Source organism: Theropithecus gelada, chromosome 17, assembly GCF_003255815.1.
Source record: "Theropithecus gelada isolate Dixy chromosome 17, Tgel_1.0, whole genome shotgun sequence".
Lineage (NCBI taxonomy): Eukaryota > Metazoa > Chordata > Mammalia > Primates > Cercopithecidae > Theropithecus > Theropithecus gelada.
This window is the reverse complement of record NC_037685.1, coordinates 60586980-60607007: the sequence shown is the minus strand read 5'-3', so window position 1 is coordinate 60607007 and position 20028 is coordinate 60586980. Positions and strand designations below refer to the sequence as shown.

The window sequence follows — 20028 nt, the reverse complement described above, 5'->3', positions numbered from 1 at the left end:
AAACTGATTCTTAAATACACCATATAAATGAAGTATCTTAAGGACTTAAGACAGAGCTTTTGTCAAGGGAAGAATACCTCTGATATATGAACAATCATGTCCATTTTATAGATCTTAATTTTCATATTATGCACCAAATTTATACTGTCATGCTTATCTTCTTCTAATTCAGAAGCAATAAAAAAACAGAGGAACTATGAATCCTACACACAATATTAACATTAATATTAATTAAATCATTAAGAAAACTTTAATTCAAAAAATCAGCAAATAACTCTCTTCTCTAAATTGTCCAACAGGAAGACTAGTTACTAGTGGTAGAAAAGAGACAAATTTTCCTCCCAAATGTTACTGGCATATATACCACAGAATGGCTGCTATTAGTAGGTTGACTTATACAAAATTGCTGATTATTCAACCATTTTTTACCTACACACATGGCAATTTCATAATTTTACAAACAAAAAAAAATAAACAGGATTGAAAACCCCGGTGATTATGAAACAACTACATTTTCTAAACTACCTGTTGCTCAACATACATCATTTTTCTGAGTAACATCAATGGTCTGGGTATGAGTAACTGATTCCATTCTAACTTACCATCAATGGTATCTAAAACATAAGAAAGGAAAGGAATGACCTCCAGCATTTGGAAGGGCTTATGTGTATCTTTTCAATTATTTCTTCCCACCCAGTCCCCCGTTTACTTCCAACCCCCTCGACTTCCCCCTTGCAACATAAGACTCTTTTCCAAGAGCATAGATGTGACAGAAAGAAAAGCTGAGGGCTGGAAGACAAAAAGGTGAGAGGGAGCATGCTGATCTCCAACAGGGGCAGGTGAAAGGGAAAGCAGGCAAGAGCAAGCGAGGGACAAGATGCAGGGGGCAGACGGATGCAGGAATAAGATGCAGAAGGAAGCGTGCAGAAGAGCTGCCCACTAGCTCAGGACAGGCGTGGCCAGAGAGCAGCACCCCACACAGGTCCAAGCCCAAGTCCACGGGGCAATGAAGTGAACATTTACTTCTGTCTTGTAATAAATGTCGTAACCCATCTATTTTAGGACCTACCCACAACTACCACCACCAGCACAACAGCATCACAACCACCCCACAATAACGTTAACTCAAAGCATGCACAACGCTAATGGGAGTAAAAACTAGTGCAATCAAGGCCATTTGGGTACCCCAGGTACAGAAAATTCACAAGTTCCCAAAGGATGTTTTCTTCTGAGAAGGAATAGAAAAGGGTTTAAATAATTTTCCCTCCCATCAGGAGACCCATTAAACCAGCAGCCTACTATAAATTGTTTTGTTTTTGCATGAAAGAGCAGCCAGCTGCCAAAAGAACTTTTTAATCTCTTTTTAGTACCACCCATTTCTCATTCCCTATTTTTCAGATTAATTATGTGAGGATAAGATGGAGGATTAAAATCAGCATTCTGTGACATGGTCACAGAACGGTGGTGACAAAGTCAAAGTTGATATGCTAGATGAAACCTGTCATTTTGTTCACATCCAATCAGAATCTTAAAAACACGTAAGACCATGAAATGAAATGCAAGCAAAGTAAATCTGACATTCAGAGGCACTCTGTGTTGTTCCAATAGCGACTTTCCCCTTTAAACAGAGATATTTGGATCTGCTGTGGACCACTACAGGGTTGAAGGTAAATGTATCAATGATGGCAATGATAGTACTGATTGTAACAGAAAAAAAAAATTGTCATTATTATTATTATGGGTATGGTCATAGATAAAGAGCTGCAAATAGAACAGCTCTGAATTAATAGACCAGTTGGAATTATACTTTACATTGTGGAATGGAGTTAGAAAGTGACTTTATGTTAACATGGAAATTAAATAAGAGTGTGAACAAAATTAAGGAGTACTGGCTAAGGTCTGTGAAGTAGATATATACATGTGTAGAAGATGTCAGGTATCATTTCAATGAGGCCAATCTATGAAGAGCAACCTAAGAACCAACTGGGCAACATGAAACAGACTAGCCTGAGGCCACTGGTAATTACCATTGTGATCAGACTAGGGTCTACAAGACCATCGGCCAGGAAACAGTACATGGAAGCTGATGTAAGAGGCAGGAAGAGCTGATGTTACCGAATGGCCCAGAGTCCTAGACAAGAGTTGAGGACGTGAACTCTACACATTGGTATGCAAACCCAAAACAGGTGGCTGCATAATAACCACGGAGAGAATTTGTTAAACATAGATTTGTTAAACATAGATTCCTGGACACCACCCTGAGGCTGATTGTTGTGCTCCAACAATTTATATTCTTGAAAGCTTTCCCTGGGTACTGCTGCAGCACAACTACATTGAAGAACAGGAGCTAGGGCAACAGATGGACACTACCAGAGAAGCACTCTCTCGATTCAGCAGGAGTCTGAGCTGGACCATCAGGTATGCTTCATATACTAGTTCACTTAATCTTCATAGCAACAGCCTGAGTAGATTTCAGTCACCCAATGTTGCAGAACAGGAGACTAAGGGAGCAGATCTGAAAGGTCAATAACTTGCCCAAGGTAACAACGCAAGAAAGATCAAATCCCAACTCATCACTTACTTCTTGAAGCTCTTCTATGGGTGTTCACTGTCTAATATGAAATGCATTGTATATAAATTGACTGTATATGTATGGATCTAATTCTAGTTCATAGTCAATTCCATTAATCTATTTGTATAACTTAATAACTTAGCATAAATACCACACTGTCCTGATTAATGTAGCTTGATAATAAATCTTGAACTCAGATAAAAAAGAAAAAAGAAAAAAGGAATGCATTCTAAAGTCCCTTGCAGGTGCCCTGGAATAACATGGCCCTCAACTCCAGCTCAGCCACACCACCCTTTCAACAAACCATTCCTGCTCCATGTGAACCAAGCTATAAGCAATCACCTGGGCAGTGCTGTTGCAAGCCTCCTCACTGCCCTTGCTCCTGCCTCCTCCTAGAACGCCTCTGCTCTCATCTACCTCCTCTTCCAAGATGGAGCTCAGACCTCTCCTCTTTGCAAAGCCCTTCCTGAACACCATCAACTCTTTCCTAGCTAGAAATGACCACTGCCTTCCTTGGGTCTTGCAATAATTAGCACAATAAAAGATGATACTTCTCTCCAGTGTTCATATGCCTGACCCTATGTAGAAATAGACTATGATTTTTGAGAACAGATGTCAGTAAATATTTTAAGAATAAATAAATGCAGCGCTAGAGCCAAAGCCAGAATCTGAATCTGGATCCAACTCAAAACCAGTATACCATGCTGTGTCTCTGAAAGCTCTGCATCTACTTTCATGAAAATCACTCTTAACATTGTCAAGACAGTAGCCACTCAGCAAGGGGTGGCCAATGAACACTTGAAATGTGGCTAGTCTAAACTGAGATGTGCTCTAAGTATGAAATACATTATTTTGAGGATTCAACATGAAAAAATGTAAAATATTTCCACATGAAAAATGATATTTTAAATATTTCAGGTTAGATAAGACATATTAAAATTAATTCCATGTTTCTTTTTGATTTTTAAATGCAGGTACTAAAAAACAGAAAATTACATATACAGCTCACGTTATATTTCTATTGAACAGAAATATACCCTATAAACTATGCCTTAACTCTTCCTTATTAATAAATCCATTAACATGATGCTCAGCATAATTTAACCTTTCTGAATGACATAGAGCCAGAGCATCAAAGACTATATTACAGTGCTGAACAACATGGCCCTGCTAAGCACACAGAGTTTGTCCCAACACTTAAAGCTCACAGAATATTGCTTTCAGAGTTCCACTGAGCCTAAGCTTCTACTCTACTATAGCTGCTGGCACTTCACATGTAACTCCTCAGGTTTCTTATCTTCCAATCTAGATATTTTACTGAAATCTGAGCAGGACCAGGACAAGGCAGAGCACCTGCCTTGGGGAGAACTAAAACTCTCAGAAATGAAGATAAACAATTTCTTAAATAACGGCTTTACTGATAATGTAGCCCAGATACCATAAAATTCATCATCTTAAAAGGTGCAATTCAATGGTTTTTATCATATTCACAAGGTCATGCAAGCATCGCCACTATCAAATTCCAGAACATTTTCATCACCCCCCAAAGAAACTCATACCATTAGCAGATACTCCACAGCCCTCCTTAGCCCAGCCCCTGACAACCAATAATCTATTCTGTCACTTGAATTTGCCTATTCTGAACACTGCACATAAACAGAATCATATAACATGTGGTATTTTGTGTCTGGCTTCTTTCAATTAACAAAATGCTTTCAAAGTTCGGCCATATTGTACCAGAAATCGGTACTTCATTGCTTTTTATGGCTGAATAATATTCTATTGTATGAATACACCACATCTTATTTATCTATTAATCAGTTAATGGACATTTGGATTGCTTCCAGTTTAAGGCTACTACGTACACATTCATGTGCCAGTTTTTATATGGATGTAAGTTTTCAATTCTCTTGAGTACACACTTAGGAATAGAGTTTCTGGGTCATGTTGTTACTCTATGCCTATAATCTGAGTAACTATCAACTGTTTCCCAAAACGGCTGTACCATTTCACAGTCCCACCAGCAGGTATCAGGGCTCCAACATTTTCACATCTTCACCAACACTTAATTTTGTCTTTTTAATTTTAGCCATCTTAGTAGATATGTAGTGATATATTATCGTGGTTTTAATTTGCATTTCCCTAATGACTAATGTGGACTGCCTTTCCATATGCTTATTGGCCACCTGTGTATCTTCTTTGGAGAAATGTCAATTCAAATCCTTTGTCGAATTTTTAATTGGGTTATTTGTCTTTATCATCCCCCAAAAGTTATACTGTTGAGTGAAATCATTTGTATATATTCTGGATAGAAGATCCTTATTAGAAGTGTAATTTGCAAAAATTTAATCTCATTCTTTGGGTTGTCTTTTCTCTTTCTTGATGATATCCTCTGAAGGAAACAATTTTATAATTTTTATGAAGACTAACCTATATATTCATCACTCCTGCTTTTGGTGTTACATATAAGAAAATATTGCCTAATCCAAGATCATGAAGGTTCACTCTTACTTTTATTCCTGAGACTTACTGTTTTATATTTTACATTTAAGTCAATAATCCATTTTGAGTTAATTTTGTATATGGTATGAAGCAGGATCCAACTTCATTCTTTTACACATAGGCAACTAGTTATTCCAGCACTATTTATTAAAAAGATCATCCTTTCTTGAATTGAATTATCTTGTCACCTTTTTGAAAACCAATTCATAAAAAATGCAAGGGTTTGCTTCTCGGCCTTATGGATCAGTTTTATACCACTGATCTATAAGGACATAATTTGCCTGCACCACGTTGTCTTTATTACCTTAGTTTTATATTAAAATAGTTTTGAAATTGGGACAGGTGATTCCTTCAACTTTGTTCTGCTTTTTCAGGATTACATTGACTATTCTGGGTCCTTTGCATTTCCATATCAATTTGAGGATTAGCTTTTCAATTTATTGGAAGGAAAAGACCTCTGTTTTTGATAGAGATTACATTAAATCTGCAGATCAATTTGGGAAGCATTGTCACCTTAGTAAGTCTTCCAGTCCATGAACACAGGATGTCTTTTCATTTATGTACATTACCTTTAATTTCTTTTAACAATGTTTTGCAGTTTTTAATATACAAGTCCTGAATGTCTTTTGTTAAATTTGTTCCTAAATATCTTATTGTTTTTGATACTACTACAAACGGAAATTTTCATCTTCATATTGTCAATTGTAAGTGCATAGAAATACAACTGATTTTTATTAATCCTGTATATGGCCACCTTACTGAACTTGTTTTTTAGTTCTCACAGTCTGTGTATAGAGTCCTCAGGATTTTCTACATACAAGATCACATCATAATTTTACTTCTTCCTTTCCAATCCGGATGATTCTTCTTTCTTTTCCTTGCCTCACTGCCTTGGCTAGAACGTTCAGTATTATGCTGAATAAATGTGAAAACAGTAAACATCCTTGCCTGTTCCTTATTTTAAAAGGAAAAGTCTTTCATAAGTACGATGTTAGCTGTGGGTTTTTCACAGATTCCCTTCATTAGGTTGAGGAATTTCCCTTCCATTCCTAGTTTTGTATTTTTATCATGAAGTGCTGTTTGAATTTGTCAAGTGGCTTTTTTTTTTTTCTGTTTCTATTCAAATGATTATGAGGTTTTTGTACTTTATTATATTAATATGGTATATTAAATTGATTGATTTTCAGATGTTAAACCAGCATTGCCCTCCTCAGATAAATCCCACTTAGTCATGGTATACAATCCTTTTTATAAACTGCTGATTTGTTTGGTAGTATTTCCTCGCAGATTTTTGTATCTATATTCATACAGAATAACAGCTGATATTTTTCTCGTGATGTCTTTGGCTTTTGTATCAAAGTACTATTGGCCCCAAAGAATGAGCCAAGAATGTTCCCTCCTTGTCTATCTTCTCGAAAAACATTATGCAAAACTGTTGCTAATTCTTTAACCATTTGGTAGAATTTACCAGTGAAGCCATCCCAGTCTGGGCTTTTCTTCGTGGAAAAATGTTTGATTACTAATTCAATCTCCTTTCTCGTTATAGGTCACTTCAGATCTGCCCCTTCTTCTTGAGTCAGTTTGGTAGTATATGTCTTCCTGGGAATTTACCCATTTCATTCAGTTTATATAATTTGTTGAAATAAATGTATTCACAATGTTCTTAATTTCTCTAAAATGGTAGTGATTCTCCTTCTTTTATTTTGGTTTTAATAACTGAGTCTTCTCTCTTTTTCTATTAGTTAAAGATTTGTCAATTTTTTGATCTTTTCAAAAGACAACTTTTTGTTTTTATTGATTTTTTCTATTGTTTCTCTATTCTCTATTTCATTTACTTCTGTTCTAGTCCTTACTATATTTAGTTTATATTCAGTTTATTATTTATCTATAAATATATAATTTTAAATATATACAATTTTAATATATTATGTCACATTACATATAAATATATATTTAGTTTACTTAGTTTGCTCTTTCTTTACATTATTAAGGTGAAAATTTAGGTTGCTGGTTTGAGATCTTTCTTCTTTTGTTAATATAGTTATTAATAGATAAAATCCCTCTAACTATTGATTTAGTTGCATTTTAGAAGTTTTATTGTGTTATGTTTTTGTTTTCATTCTTCCTAAACTATTTTCTAACTTGCCTTCCGATTTATTCTGTAACCCACTAGTAGTGTGTTAATTTCCACATTTTCTGTATTTCTGAAATTTCCTTCTATTCTTGATTTCTAATATCATTCCATTGTGGTCAGGAACATATTCTGTATTATTTCGGCCGTTTTAAATTCATTAAAACTTGTTCTGTGACATAGTCTATTTTAAAGAATTTTCTAGAGACATTTAAGACAACGTGTATTCCGCTACCATTGGGTGAAGTGTTCTTTAGGTGTCTGTTAATTCCAGTTGGCTTATAAAGTTGCTCAAGCCTTTTATTTCCTTGCCGATCTTCAGCAAAAAATAAGATCTTCTCAGTTTCAACCCATTATTGAAAATGAGGTATTGAGGCCGGGCACAGTGGCTCACACCTGTAATCCTAGCACTTGGGGAGGTGGAGGCAGGCAGATCACCTGAGTTCAGGAGTTTGAGACAAGCCTGGCCAACATAGTGAAAGCCTGTCTCTACTAAAAAATATATTTAAAAAAATAGCCAGGCATGGTGGCATGAACCTGTAGTCTCAGCTACTTGGGAGGCTGAGGCAGGAAAATCACTTGAACTCAGGAGGCAGAGGTTGCAGTGAGCCAAGATGGCACCACTGCACTCCAGCCTGGGCAACAGAGCGAGACTCTGTCTCAAAAAAAAAAAAAGAAAGAAAGAAAGAAAATGTGTACTGAAATCTCCAAATATTATTGTTGAATTTTCTATTTCTTCTTCCAATTCTGTTTCTGCTTCACATATTTAGGGGATCTATTGTTAAATACATGTATGTTCAAATTGACTTCCTGAGAAACTGATCCCTTCAACAACAGGTAATGACCTTGTCTTCTGTAATAATTTTCAACTTACAATTTATTTCACTTCATATCCGTATAGCCATTCCAGCTCTCCTTTTATTACTATGTTCATGTTATATCTTATTCTATTCTTTTACTTTCACAGTATTTGTGTCTTCATGTATAAAGTGAGTCTGGTGAATGGCATATAGTTGAGTCATGTTTATTTCATGTTTATTAATTCTGCCAATCCATGCCTTTTGACTAGACTGTTTAGTCCACTTACATTTAAAGTAAAAACTAAAAATGGCAGAATTTTACATCTGCCATTTTGCTATTTGTTGTCTGTTATGTCTGACGTCTTTTTGTTCCTCCATTACTGCCCTCTTTAATATTAAATAGACATTTTTCAGTGTCTCATTTTCATTCTGTTTCTTTTACTATACATTTTTTAGTTATTTTCTTAGTGGTTTGTACTCTTTTATATTTACCTATACAATTACCTTTACTGCTACTCTTTATTTCTTTCTGTGGATTTGTGTTACTGACTTGTGTCCTTTAGTTACAAACTGAAAGATTACCTTTAATATTTCTTGTAGGGGCAGTCTGCTAGTGACAAATTCTCTGCTTTTGTTTTTCTGAGACATCTTAATCTTTCATTCTTTTTTGAATAATAGTTTTGCTGGGCATAGAATTCTTGATTGACAATTTTTTGTCTTTCAGCATTTTGAATACATCATTCCACTATCTTCTAGCCTCCAGTTTCTGATGACAAGTCAGCTGCTAATCTTATTGAAGATCCTCTGTACATGATTACTCACTTCTCTCTTGCTGCTTGAGTTTTTGTCCATTATTTCATCAAGTAGTCTTTCTGTCCCCTTTCTCTCATTCTTCTCCTTTTGAGATTTCAATTACATATATGTTAGTATTCATAATGGTATCCCACAAATCTGATGTTCTGTTCATTTCTCTGCATTCTTTTGACTTTCTGTTCCTCATAGTATATAATTTCAATTGATTTATTTTCAAGTTTGCTAATTCTTTCTTCTGCTAATTCAAAACTGCCGATGAGCATCTCTAATAAATTTTTTTCATTTCAATCACTGTACTTTTCAATTTCATTTCTATTTTACTCCTTTTTTAATAATTTCCCCCTCTTTACTAATATTCTCTATTTGATGAGACACCATTTTCCTACTTTAATTCTTCAGACAAGGTTTCCTTTAGCTCTTTGAACACATTTATAATAGCAAATTTAAAATGTTTGTCTAATAAGTCCAGTATCTGGACTTTCTCAGGGATACTTTTGTTTTTCCTGTTATGGCCCATATGCTACTGCTTGTGTGTGTGTGGAAATTTTATGTTGAAAACTGGATTTAAAAAAATATGGCAACTCTAGAAATAAGATTCCACACTGCATAAAGATTTGTTGTTATATTTGTTGCTATTATTGTTTCTGTTGCTATTTCCCAAATTACGTAAAGTCTACTTTCTTTACCATGTTCAGCTGCTGAAGTCTAGCTTCAGTGGTCAGCTAATGATGGGAGAGAGATTTTTTGTCTTGAACCAATACATATCACAGCCCTTGCTGAGGGATTGTGTGTGTTGGGGGGTGGGGTACATGCTTTCAACACTCCAGGAGGTAGTTTACAACTCTTAGTCTTCTCTTCCTACTTTACTTATGCAAAGCCTCATTGATAGTCTGAGATGACAGATTAAGGCCTTCTTAAGTATTTCTTGGACATACAGACATGGGCCTTCTGGATTCCAAAGACTACATCAAAGGTTTTTAAAGCCCCCATACATATCTCCTTTTTTTTTTTTTTTAAAGCCCCCATAGATATCTCCTTTCCCAATTTTTCCTTTTAAGTTTTTTTGGTTAACCCCAACTGGTGTCACTGCCTCAGGCAGCTGAGAGATTAAACAATTACTGCTGATTGTTTTCCACAAACGCCCTAGGGCTCTGCAAAACAAGCTCTGAGAATGGAGATTTTAGGAAGCTTCTAGAGCAATCATATAGTGACAATTTTCTGAGACTGGGATCTTGGAGGGCTCTAAACCTGTTTTGTCCCTTTCAGTGGCTTCTAGGCTATTAGTTGTTGTTTTTGGTTTGTTTTTTTTTTTAGATGGAGTCCTGCTCTGTCACCCAGGCTGGAGTGCAGTAGTGCCATCTCAGCTCACTGCAACCTCCACCTCCCAGGTTCAAGTGATTCTCCTGCCTCAGCCTCCCAAGTAGCTTGGATTACATGCACACATCACCATGCCCAGCTAATTTTTTTTTTTTTTTACTTTTAGTAGAGATGGGGTTTCACCACATTGGCCAGGCTGGTCTCAAACTCCTGACCTCAGGTGATCTGCCCGCCTCGGCCTCCCAAAGTGCTAGGATTACAGGTGTGAGCCACTGTGCCTAGCTTAGGCTATTAGTTTTGAGGGCTACAATGGAGCTGCAGAGGAAAGAATGGGAATAAGGTAAGTTTAAAAATCACAAAGTTCACTGTTCTTACTGAGATTCAGACCTTTTTCTTGAATAAATATTCCTCAGATTGTTATAAACCCTTGATTAATTTCCACCATTCTAAAACAGTTTATTTTGGTATTTTTGCCAGTGCTTTCATTGTTGTTGTGCAGAAGAGACTTTTCAGAATGTCTTTACTCCAATAATTCAGATGTGCTTCCGAGATAAGTAATATATTAATGCAATATTTTTAAGAAATCAAAATTAATGGAAAAAAATCCATGATGAACGAAATACTAAAACTTTAATTACAGATAGAATCAGTAACAGTGCTGTTACCAACCAAACTGGAGCCTGACACAAAAGGAAAAATCCGTAATACTGATCCTGTCTTCCTTTAAAATTTTGATATTTTGTTCATTATAGATTTTTTGCATTAATCTTGATTTTCTAAACTGCATAAAATTTTTATTTGTATTACTGACTATCTTGGTGTCCCTTAAATTTTGTGCCTGAGGCAAGGGCTCAACTAGCCTCTCTCTAGTGCTGACCCTGGAGAAATGTGGTTGCAGGCCACATTCCTGCTTTGTTATTCCCTAAACTGAGATATTAATGCTAACTCACATTTATATTTTATTCCAATATCTTGCGCCATTATCAAAATTAAAATCCTAAAATTTGGCAGAAAATTTTCAGTATAAAGTTTGGGGGTAGAGGGCAATGTATTTATATTAAAATAACTTCAAAATCTGCTAGTAGTGGCAAATTAGCTCACTCAATATAAAACTAATTACTACCTGCCAGTTAAACTAATATAATGTGGATTTAAAAAAAAAAAAAAAAAAAAAAAAACTTGCTAGAGTTTTCAGAAAACTAAACGTAATGTTTGGCATGTTCACTGTACAAACTTCCAATGATAACACTAATAGAAAATGCATCAGGCTTAGAAACATCAATTTCAACCAAAATCATTCTGCTACATGATTTCAATTCTCAAATTAACTTCCCCTGAAATAAACTGATAGTAATACAAGAATTAGAAGCAAAAAATGTGTCTGGTTTAATATGTGGCAACATTTCCAACCTGAGAACACAATTATTTGTGTGTAGAAAAATACTACCTGTCTTGAGAAGCTATTTTCAATGAGTAATGTTAAACAGCTTAGTACAAAGATAATTAATTCTGGATGATTTAAGATTACTTCTCCCATATTTACAGAGACGGTGTTCATATTAAGTTTTTAGACTAGTACTTTGCAGTAGCAATCTGATGAAGTGTGGAAAATAAACTTCCCTATTAAGTGTGCATTATTTGCTTCTGCTGTTTTATTATCATTTATTGTAATCCACGGCTCTATATTTCTTGCTTTCTCTATGGTACTTTTGGGGAAAGCACTTAAAATCACTGTATCAATATCAGTCTGTTTCTGGACAAATGTATTTGCCTCATTACAGTCTTCATAGATGCTAATGCACGATGTTGGCTTTTCATTTCTGCAAGGTGAGTCAAACTTTCTAAAGTCAGTATCAGGCAGTCACCAACACTGGTTTGGCCCTAATCACATATACTGCTGACTTACCTATAATGACTGTGTGTACACACTGTTTTGTTTTTCTATGGGAACTGAACATACTGGTACAATGGGTCTACAGTAAACACAGTAAAAAGACTAACAAGGAGAGGACCTCAGAGATCATACAGCCTATCCTCTCTGGGACAAGGGAAGTACATTTGGCTGAAATACACTAATCTTGTTTTTAAAATCTCTCAACAGATAAACAGTCTCTTCTCCTTCTATCTAGTCTAACTGATAAAAAAAATAGAAATAACGAGACCAAAGTAATCATTTTTTATTTTAACTATTCATTCATCTAACCATTTATTTTAAATTAAATTAAAATCATTTATTTTAAATTTATTGATTTATGTACTTATTTAGCAGATGATATGACCATCTATCTAGAAGATCCAAGGAAAATAACCACAAAACAAGGTTATAATTAACAAGAGTTTGAAAAATGCTTGGTTACATTACATTTTAGAATAGCTTTCTATATATCAATTATTGGTTATATGTAATTCAACCAACATATAGAATATATACAACCAATTAGAAGGCGGCCCATTTACAAAAGCTAAAGAAGAATATCAAATACCCAGGAATGACCTTAAGTCCCCTATTTTCCAACTACAATAGGGCACATGAGAGACGCTTGCAAAGTAAGAGACCGCAAGAAGTCATGACAGGCACAGAGAAGAGAGTCAGGAACACCAGACTCCTATAAATGCCACCTCCCCAATGCCAGCTGCATACGTTCACTCAAGCTGCTGTGATGCTCCCTAACCACCAGCAAACAATCCAAGGAAACTCTATATGAGAGATTTCTGTTTTGGTTGTTGAGTTTAAAATTGTTACAAGCTAACAGCTTAAAAAATGAAACAGCTATCCCATCCCAGTTCCATACCCCTGTCTCCATGAGTACAGGAAGGCTGTAACTAAAAACCAGCAGACAGGCCCTGGCTGCAGCTCCCCAATGGCTTCTTCACCTTCTCCACTAAGAAATTCATGATAGCCTGTTGCCAGGTCCACGTGTGTGTGTGTGTGTGCGTGTGTGTGTCTGTGGTGTTCTGATTAGCAGATGTAGGGCAGCCATCTGGGCATGCAGGAACCTCAGTCAACGTCTGAATAATTTCCCCTCCTCAAACCCTAACCAACCCCAGTTGCCTTTAAGCTGGGGATTCTCTCCGGCTCAGCTCCACTCAGCAAGTTGTTCTAGGTTCTTGGTATTAAGACATTCCTCAAGCAAGGGCAGTGTGGTTCCCACTGTCCACATCTTTTATACATCATAGTTCCATTTGTTCCCAGGGTGACTGCAGGGAGTCCAGGCTGGAGTGAGCTTGCCCCAGTCCCTTTCCTATGACAAGCCAGTGGGAGCCATCACTGAAAACATACACTCTCCCTCCCTACTCGTATTCACGTATGGTCTAGGCTGGATCCCGATGCCCTCGGAGGCCCTCAGTTCCAAGCCACCACACTACTAAAGCCCCAAGAACACCACCAGTGTTCATGGGCAGACTCAGGCGGCTGGAGCGGGGGATAGGGCTGCTGTCATGAGGAAAAGCTGGCCATGAGCATGAGATCCCCCACTGCGGCCTGCAGCTGCCTCCCTGTGCTCCCCACCAATGCCAGCTGCACTCTGGTCAGGCGGCTCACTCTTCCATCTCCTTCAGGGCTCTGCTCACCATCTCCTCTCAGTGAGGCGTCCCCTGACCACACTACTTGAAAGAGCAATTCCCCATCTCCCACGCCTGCTCCCCCGTCTCTGATTTACTTTCTCCATAGCACTATCCATACCTGATATATTAAGTACTTAACCTCATCTGATTCATTCCATTGTACTGTAAGTTCCTCAAGGGTACAGTTTTTGTCTGTTTTGTTTGCTGCTCTATACCTAACACGTAGAACAGTGCCTGGCCTATGGTGACACTCAAACTTTTATGTTGGCTGGTGTGGGGGAAAAAAAAAAATCTGGACACTGGTTAAAGGCAGTCAAGACAGATTTTACTCCATACTACCACAGTGAAAGAGACTTCAGTATAGAGCTGAGCTCAACTCCGATTCAGGTAGAGGTGACTGGGTGTTTTAAAGAGAGAATGAGGAACTAACGAAGAAAAATGAGAATGTGTGTGGGCCCAAGCAGGGTCAAGGACATAGAACATTACAGCAAGCAGACCAGGGGGTTTGCCAATGAGACTAGGCCATCTGTGACTGCTAAATGTCACTTGTCAAAGTTAGGCTCCTACCCACCTACAGAGACTAGAGGACAGAGCCCTATCCTCCCTGATGATTACATGTCAAAGGAATGGCTCACAGACACTGATGAAGACACTTCAGGTGGTAGGAGATACACATATACCTCAAAGGCACAGAGAAAGAATTACAATTGTAAGTTTTTCATAAACGATCTAACAAAATGAAAGTCGGGGCCTATTATCATTTGTGTAGGCTAGAACAAAAGACAAATACTTTGGGGCAGCCTTGAGCTTTTGTAGGCAGGAATGCAAGTGAGGCTGGGTCATCCCAGGAACATGGCCTTAGGCTGCTAGATGCCATGTTATAAGGCTTGGCTGTGTCCCCACACAAATGTCATCATGAATTATAATTCCCACAATCCCCATATGTCATAAGAGGGACTAGGTGGGAAGTAATTGAATCATGGGGGCGATTACCCTCGTGCTGTTCTCGTGATAGTAAGTTCTCATGAGATCTGATGGTTTTATAAGGTGTTTTCCCCCTTTTGCTCATTATTCTCTCCTGCTGCCATGTGAAGAAGGATGTGTTTGCTTCCCCTTCCACGATGATTGTAAGTTTCCTGAGGCCTCCCCAGCCATGCTGAACTATAAGTCAATTAAACCTCTTTCCTTTATAAATTACCCAGTTTCGGGTATGTCTTTATCAGCAGGGTGAGAACAGGCTAATACACCATGTGACAGTGTTTTCAGATCCCTCGGAGGGTGGGAGCACAGACAAAATTGTTTGTGTTGAAAGCTGCAGTTCTTACAGGCCAAGGTTGAGGCCCAGTTGAGAAGAGGGCTCAGGGGAGCCTGGCTAAAGTTTGGTCAAAAGGAGAGTCTCTGTGGATGGGTGGGTGGATGGTAGATAGATGACTGATGGATGGATAATTGATAGACAAGGTATATGGGTTGGTGAGAAGGGTCAAGATGATAAGATCTAAAGGCATCCACATTCACACAGGAAGTAGAAATCATTTCAGAGAAAAGGGGAAACTCCTTGACTCTTTTCAACAACTCGTTTCAAACGTGTGTGGTGGATATTATAAGCCTCCCACTTGCTCATAAAAACTGCTAATGGGAACAAGCTGATATTCATCTAGTCCTTCCAAATATGCATTTGTTTCCTGTAGGATATTTTCCAGGAATGAATTTGTTTGCTCACTGTTGAAAATTCATACTAGAGACCAATCCTAACAAGCTTACAGAAGGATCTCCTATGGAGCTGATGCTATCTGTTCCTATTAACATTTTATTAATGAAGCATCTTTCAGTAGGGTTTTTTCCTTCCTTTCCGCCTGGCATCCTGCCTCTGAGAGGAGGAAGAGCTTTTTGAACCCACTTTCCTCCCTTTCCCACCCCATTTCCACTCTTCTCCACCTCCAGCTCACACACTGATCCAAAACAGTCCCACGTGCATGAGATTACGAGGCAAGGAGCTGGTTCTCCAGGTAAGTGCCTGATTTCAGAGGCTCCACACAGCCCTAGGTTACAGCAGTTTGCATTTTCTCAGCAAGGCAACTATGATATTGTACAGATTCTTTTTTTATCTTTTCAGATGACAAAAATTAAACTAAGAATAGGCAATTTTGTAAGTTAATACTCAAAGATAAGCTGGAGCCTGGGATAGATGCAGGGTCTGTGGAACCTTGGGTTTATATAATTGGGGGTGGGAAGGTAGAAAGAGTACTCTCCCTATTAAAAAAAAAAAAAAATCCAAAAGTGCAAATAGAAACTCAGGGATGACCACATGAACACACTGCCAGTGCCCCTCCCAGAGGGCTCCGAAGAAGCCTATGTGAGGGAGGGACCTGAGGCTTAGGTTCCTTAGCTCCCCAGTCGATCTGCCGCTGCTGGAGATAGAAAGGACTAGAGAGGTTTCTGCCACAGCATTCAAATCTCCAGAAAATCGCTAAGCATAACAGTCTTCTATTACATCAATCCCCCAGACGCTATTCTTACCTCTCGTTCACAAACCACCATCCCTGCTGTTCCCTCTAATTTGCCAACAGCAATTCATTATAAAAGTGTGTATGCCGGGGTGGGTTTGGGCATCCTCCCGGATTTTGGCTTTAACAGTCTAGTTCCGTGTCAATTATGTAATAGCCAAAACAGGCAGTTTAACGGAGTACCAAAAGCACAGTCAGAGTTCTTACATAAGCCTTCATAAACCATCCATAAGATCTGCTTCTAGATTTGGATATTTGGGATTACATAAGGTAGACAGAAAACACTGCCTCAGAGGCCAGGTTTCTTTCTGACCTTAAAAACAATAAAAGCTTTTTGCACTTAATTTACTAGTTTACAGTAATACAGTAAGTTTTTAATTTGATACGGAAAATAATCTTTCCTATGACTTACTTTACCATGTAAACATAAAGGAACCCTGACACTACTACTCAACTTTCATTGGTACTTCCGCAAATGAAATATATATCACTTAAGATTCCCAAAAGTATTCTACACGGAATTATGGGTCCCTGATAAACACCAACTACTCTTTGCAGGAAAAACAATAAAGAAAGAGCATTTAGACAAAACACGAAAGTCTACATGCTGTAATTCTTTGATGTGTCCCCTTTCCAATACCATTTTTTTCTTCCCATGTTTCTAATAACGTATTTTTTACTTACCTTAAACCACTGTAGCAACACCATAGGCTACAAAGTGACAAAACAATGCTCCACAATGGGTCTCACCCCTTGCTACACGTTAGAATCACCAGGAAAGCTTTTTAACATTAGAGGTATCAAAGCATCACCCCAAACCAATTAAAACAGAATACTAGGTGGAGGGGGGACAAGGGGTCTTCCCAGCCATCAGTATATCTGATGTTTTCTACTTTTGTATTTTTACCTGAAAAAAATAGCCAGAAATGTGAGTACTGGTTTTGGTGCCTGTGGAAAGGCAAGGGAAAGAGAGACACATCTTGAATAACTGGCAACTCATTATTACCACATTTCCATCAGAGATAAAAATAAAATCATTCAATAGTTTGAAAACTAGAAAGGATACACGTAGGATCTTTTTACCAATAAGTAGTCAAACAATTCTCACCAATTCATAATAGACTTTACAAAACCAATTTTTCAATGCTTTACAATTTTACCTAACGACTTTTTTTAATATAGGGTCCTATATTATCTTAAAAGGGTACCTCAAGCTAAAACCACTGCTTATCTCCAAGTAAACTTAAAGCATGACACTCTCTTCTTAGGTGCTCTGGTAATCACACATAACTTTACCAATGAGCAAATATTTTTTTAAGCACTTATATAACAGAGTACAGGCGCCTTTGGTATCCTGCCAAGAGTACTTCTTTCCGTGTTTGTATTTAAAATAGAATGGTAGTAACATCACTTGTGTGCCTGTAATTCCTTCTGTGCACAGGCTCAGAATGAAAAAAAAAAAATGGATGTAGCAAGCCGCTTCACTGCTTTGCCATTATAAAGCTTGAAGGAAATAACACACTCATACTAAATTAAGACGAAGACTCAGACCAAATTATCCAAAGCTGGGGGTGGGTAGGGAAGAACTCGCTTTAACTAACCTACCAACGCCTCTAAAGCAGGGGGTGTTGAACCTGGCAGCACGCGAAGGTGCCAAAAGAGCTGCAGTCCCTCAACCAGAGCAGGTGATGTGGGCAGGAAGCATCAGCGCTCCGGAGACGAGAGGCCGACCCAGCCCGGCGCTGCCCCGAGCCCGGCTGCGCGCTCCCCAACTCCGCGCACCTGTCTCCGGCGGGTCCAGAGGGCGGGCAACAGAGCCAGCCGACCCCGCCGGACAGCGCAGCAGAGGATTCGCTCACCTGGGTCGAAAAGAGCCAAGAAAGATGTAATGTCCAAGAGGCCACCACTGCCCTCACCGAGACGCTCATCCCGGGCCAGGTTCCGCCACGCTGCTTCCTCCTCCTCTCCAGCTCGAGTTTTCTATTTACCGACAGGTCTGTACTCCGCTAAGCGGTCAAGGGTTTCCGCAGAAGGGAGAAAATAAACTTACCCTGAGAGCCGGCGGCGGCGGCGGCGCAGGTGGAGCGCGAGGGGCGCCCCCGCACCTGGAGCAGCCGGTGCTCGCTATCACCTCTGCCCGCCCACGCCCGCGCCGCGGCTGCGCCCCACTCCGCGCCCCCGCACTCACCTCGGCGCAGGCACCGCCCAGGCCGCCGCCCCCGCTCGAGCGCCAGGGCGCAGCCGGGGACTGGAGCCGCCCGCGCGACGCCCAGGCGCTCCCGGCTCAACCGCGGCCGCGGCTGGTCCTCTGGCCGCCTCGCCTGGACAAAGAGAAGCCGCGGGGCCGGCGGCAGCCCAGCCCAACCTTCGCAGCGCGCCGCGCGCGCCTCGCCCGCGAGGTGCCGTCCGCGGTGACAGCGGCCAGACGGCGAGCGGGCCCGAGCGGTAGGCGGCGCGGGGCAGCTGATACGCGCACCCCCTCCTGGCCGCCCGGAGACGCACTCGCCGAGACCCGGGCGCCTCCTCCCGGCCCGCACTCTGCGCCCCGCGTCGCAGCCCCTCAGCCGGGAGTCGCAGCGCCCTCTGCCGACCGCCCCTGCGCCGGCTCCTGCGCGCGCGCCTGCCCGCCCCAGCTCCAGCTCCAGCTCCAGCTCCAGCCGCAGCTCCAGCCCCAGCTCCAGCTCCAGCCCCAGCCCCAGCCCCAGCCCCAGCCCCATCCTCACCCTCGGCCTCCACAGGAGCCGGGCGCGGCGCAGGCGGTTGCTCCGCTGGTCACCGCGGTGCCCGAGCGTCGGGAGACCCCAGGAGAAAGAAGGAGTAAGACTGGGTTGGCGGCTCCAGGGCAGGCCTCCGGGAATGGGTTCCGCTGTTTTCCGCTTAGAACAGAAGAGGGAGCCGCTTCGAATTAGGCGCAGCAAGAGGCATTGGGGTTCAGCATCGGGAAGAACTTTGGAGGACGCTAGGGTGCCTGATTCACAGGAGCCCAAAGCCAGTCTCTGAAAAGATTTGAGCAAAAGGCAGGCATTTCTTTCTAGAAGAAAGCTTATTTCTGTGTTTAATGAGCACCAAATGTGCCTCCCCACTGTCCGAGGGGTTCCAGCGAGACTTGACTGCTCTTATGGTAAATAGATGAATTAATGATTTCTCAAAGACCTTTTTCCAGTCCTACCTGAAATGCTCAGGCTCCCCTAAGCGGTGCACCTGAAAGGTTTGAAAAGGCAAGCGAAACGAGAGGACTTTTGCAGACTCTGATTCAACCAGCAATGGAATAAAGATTTACCATTATAAAGATGAAACGATGTTGCTGGTCTTTGCACTATTTAGGTTGGAATTTTTGTTTGTTTGTTTTTAGGGGATGTCTTTCCAAACCACTGTGTTAAGCAATACTTTATGCCAGTTAATTTTTTTTTTTAACCAACTGGACTACTTGGTGAAGAGAAATCACGAAATGGCACTTTTTTTTTCAGACCACTGTCTTTTAAAATTATTCCATCAGCTCTTCCTTTTCCCCTGGAAGAATCTAGGACAAATTTCATAGCTTTTCCTGTCACTTTCAGGTGTTCATAAACAGTCAGATTTGCTGTTATTAAAAAGTCCAGGCCAGGCGCCGTGGTTCACGCCTGTAATCCCAGCACTTTGGGAGGTCGAGGCAGGCGGATCACGAGGTCAGGAGATCGAGATCATCCTGGCTAACACGGTGAAACCCCGTCTCTACTAAAAAATACAAAAAATTAGCCGGGGGAGTTGGCGGGCGCCTGTAGTCCCAGCTACTTGGGAGGCTGAGGCAGGAGAATGGCGTGAACCCAGGAGGCGGAGCTTGCAGTG

At 40.2% G+C, this 20028-nt stretch overlaps 1 protein-coding gene across 1 annotated transcript in view; it reads right to left on the bottom strand.

The window, feature by feature from the left end:
- Window positions 1-18329, bottom strand: part of MTUS2 (microtubule associated scaffold protein 2) — a 624304-nt gene extending 605975 nt beyond the window's left edge. The window contains exon 1 of the mRNA XM_025364093.1: window positions 18063-18329. The gene's annotated coding sequence lies outside the window, so the exon portion shown is untranslated. The remainder of the gene's footprint in view (window positions 1-18062) is intronic.
- Window positions 18330-20028: the final 1699 nt, after the last annotated feature.